This window comes from Anser brachyrhynchus (genome assembly GCF_964034855.1).
Source record: "Anser brachyrhynchus genome assembly, chromosome: 1".
Lineage (NCBI taxonomy): Eukaryota > Metazoa > Chordata > Aves > Anseriformes > Anatidae > Anser > Anser brachyrhynchus.
Genome location: NC_137694.1, coordinates 3,938,431 through 3,942,473, shown reverse-complemented (window position 1 = coordinate 3,942,473; position 4,043 = coordinate 3,938,431).

Here is a 4,043-nt window from a genome sequence, read left to right as displayed (position 1 = left end):
ACTGTTATCTTGTCGCCTTCTCTATCATTGTTCTTCAGACAGTCTCAAGTTTTTCAGTCTTTCCTTTTAGGTCATGTTTTTTAGACCCCTTTGTCGTTCTCCTTGCTTTCCTCTCAACTGCCTTCTGCTGGTCCATGCCTCTCTTAATGTGTGGGGGCCACAACTGACCACAGCATCCATTCCATGGCTTTATTGGACATCCATGGACAGTTACTCTCACAGCATAAAACAAGGGATTGCTTACAAATTTTATACATTTCAGAATTATATTTACATTTTTTATGTATGATATGGTCGATTGGTCTTTTGCGTGTGAGCCTTAGTTTGTTTTCAGAAGAGCTGTCTAGTCAGTGATGCAACTATTCCATTTTGCAGGTAGGCAGTTTTATTCTGCCTACATACAGTACTTGCACTTGTTCTCTAAACTGAAACCTAATTTTTCTGTCCAGTGTTTTATGGTCACTTTGAATTCCCTTACTGTCCTTTAATATATGCATAGTCTCTCCTGGCTTAGCATCTTCTGCAAGTGCAGTAAGGATTGCCTATATTCATCGCCCAGATAACTTGCAAATGCTGAATAGCCCCACAGCATAACCTGGGGAACACCTGTCACCACATCCTTCTCTTGCGATGGTTAAACAGCGCCACTCAATACGCTCTTCCATTTTGACACGATTTTGAACCATTTAGAGACTCCTTCTTTTCAGGGATTTTCCAGACAATTGGGTACTCACCTTATAATTCAACTACCGTATATAACCTACCTTGACAGAAAATGTAAAAATTCTTACTAAAGTCAAGCAAAGAGACGGGGCATCTTGGGTAAGGAGCTCACTACAGAGACCCTCTTAAGATTTGTGTACTCTTTACAGGACTAAATATACTAGATTAATTACAAGTTGACAGTGATATAGAAGAGAAAGGAAGGAACAAATATGTTCATAAAATGTATCATTTATCAATTTATTTTTAGTCCCAGTATTCTTCTGCTTGGGCCAGAAGAATGATGAATGTAAATAAGAATATCGATAGAAAAATTGTTACCTGTGCTATGCAGCTGTATTGTGCGTGGGAAAGTATTAAGGAACCCAGTCTAGTGTGGAAAATAAGGATGTCCAAAGAGTTTTTCCCATAACCCAGAAGCTCAGCCAGACACCAAGTCCGAGGATAAAAATGTTTAAAAATTAAGTCTCCTCCATATTTGCTCAATTGACATTGTTTTATTTTAATAATAATTTCCTTGGTGTTTGATTCCCACAGGGAAATACTAGAATGTGTTTTGGCTGTTGCTGCACAATAACCTGATGATTTTGGAGAACAACACCAACAGCCAAAAAAAAATGTTGGGTTCCATCAATGGGAATGGAATAAGGAAGATCATTTTGCTGCCCTATAAAAGCTTGGTGGGCCCACAAGTGGGGTAGCTCATACTATTGCAGTCTCTGCATCTCAAAAAAGGACTTAGTGACACTGGAAAAGGTCCAGAGAAGGACAATTAAATGAGCACAGGGATGGAGCAGTTGCCTTACAAGGAAAGACAACAAAGGTTTAGGACTCTTCAACAAGAACGGAGGGAAGCTGTGGGGCTGGGTAGGTTAACTGTGTCTTGGAGGTGAGGGCTATGATGAATGCAGACCGTTAGCTGCCAAATCCTACAATAACAGAAGAAGACATTTAGTAGGAACTGTTGTTACCCAATGGGTAGCAAACTCCTTTATCCTGCTGCCACAGGAGGCTGTGGAGCACAATGGTACTGGTGGGTTCAAATAGAGGTGACAGAGCTGACCGTAAATAAATCCAAAATGCATGGACAGAGATGTAGTCTTTAGTTAATGCAACAGCCGTGGGTGCTGGTGGAAATGAAGGCATGAAAAGTAGTCTGCTTCCAGTGCCTTCCTGGACTAGGATCTCCTGCTGCCATTGCTGGTGGAACAAAGCTTGGCTAGAGGCACTGCTGGCCTGATCCAGCTAGGTTTTTCCCATGTTTCATGTATGAAATTGTATGCTTTTTAGGTTTAGGAGCTTGCAGACACTGGCCTGAGAGAGCAGCTGTTTTTTGTTGTTGTCGTTGTTGTTGTTGTTTTTTTGGTTGGTTCGTTTTTGTTTTTCTCTCACACAGATCTTTAGGGACACCGCATCATTCTGGAGTCTTCGTACTGGCCTGATTTTACATACACAGCTCAGAGATGCTTGTCCAACAGCAAGAATTTTGATGTGAAGAAGCATTTTGTGTTTCAGAAAAACAGAGGATTTCCTATGTCTCTGTGGCCGTGAACAAAAAGCCCATATTCTCAATTTGTTGGCGGTGAGCCATCGTATAATAAATATTCATGGAGACAGCTACGGTGAGAAGGATGAGAAATGCAGAGGAAGGCGAGATGTAGATTCTCGCTCTCTGCCCTCTCAGCAGGTACCCTCTCAGCAGGTACCGCTCTCATACCGCTCAGGTACCCTCCTGGTACCTGCTGAGAGCGGTAGGAACACACCACGTACTTTTCAATAAACACTTTTGAACTGAATACCAACTTTCAATACCAACTTACCAACTTTTGAAATGAAGCTTAATCAGTTTGTAAAAGACGTTGAATGACCTGGTTGATGGATTTAGCCCAGCACTGAGTACTGAACCCTAGAGGTCCACCTTGGTTTTATTGTCCCCATGTATTTATCACAGAGCATGGCATCAGTGAATGAAATAGTTGATAAGAGTATAATGAACCATGTCCAGGAAGTTTGGTGGGGAAGACTGTTCTCAGTCACTAAATAAGCAGCTTAAATTGCTTTCTGAAATTCGGAACAGATTTTCAGGATGGATTCACCTCTTCCAGCTATAGCAACCTAAGAGACCTGTGTTTAGTGTAAATGGGCGATGTTGGTTCCACGGTCAGCAGATGGGGGGGGGGGAGAGAAATTGGGATGGGTGATTCATCGCCTAGATGTAGATGTCCAGAAGAGGAGGTGAATCACCCTCTAGATGCACTTGTTGACTCTCTTCATTGACTCAAGGGGGAAATTTGACAACTGTTTGGACAATGTAATTCTCTCTTGACTATAACCAGAGTCTCTGGTTGAGCCTCTGTTGACCTTGTCAGATATGCTCTATTTAAGGTGCTAAATTTGTATGCCATGTGTCAGCTCTGTCTCACCATTCTGGGAAATAAAAAGCAGTTACGAACAATTTGTTCACTACAAATATATAGGTTTGAGGAAAAAAAATCTGATGATCATTTCTGGCATGTGGCATAACCAGGATTTCCCCATATTTCTGTTCTGTAGCACAACTGGATGCTGCTGACATGTATGGGAAGGCCCCTTGTGCCAAAAGTGAATTTTGTCATCCCTGTGAACACATCCACACATCTGATCAAGTTCTGCAAATCTGAAACAGCTGACAGCAGGTACTTTTTTAGATTCCTGTGTCCTAAAGCTTCTCTCTGCACTGAGCATCCTCCAGATCGAGGAGAGAAAATATTCATACCTTGAGGTGATGGTAGAGGAAAAAATATATTTGCATATGTCTTTTCCATTGTGGAAAGGATTTGGGCCAGAAAAGAAGAGTGACTGAAAAAAAAGAAGAGACTGGAGCTGATCTAGGCAACACTGTGAGGCCACTCTTGAAGAAAGGGTTTTATCATGGCATCTTTAATGACTTTTCTTGAAAATACTAACCACAGTCCTCTAAGTAATCTGCAAAGGAAGCCAAGAGTGGTCTATCTAAGTGCAAAGCCTACCTATCCGAGCTGCAGCTGTTCAGTAAAGGGGAGCACAGCATCCCATGCCTAGGTTAGGTTCCCAGTACATTTCCTCCCAAGTAAAAAGATAAATACTGTGATTTAACTACCACTATCACCGTAATTTCAAGGAAGATATAAGCAATCAACAGCATGCAGCTTTTAGAACACCCCACACCCTGGCGAGGTCCGTGTGAAGAGTTATTCCCTTCAAGAGAGGGCTTAGGCAAGAGTGATTGACATCAGAAAAGTCGAATTAAAGAAAGAAAGCAAAAAGATTGCTTATCCTAGTGAGTTATGTGGATATTTATT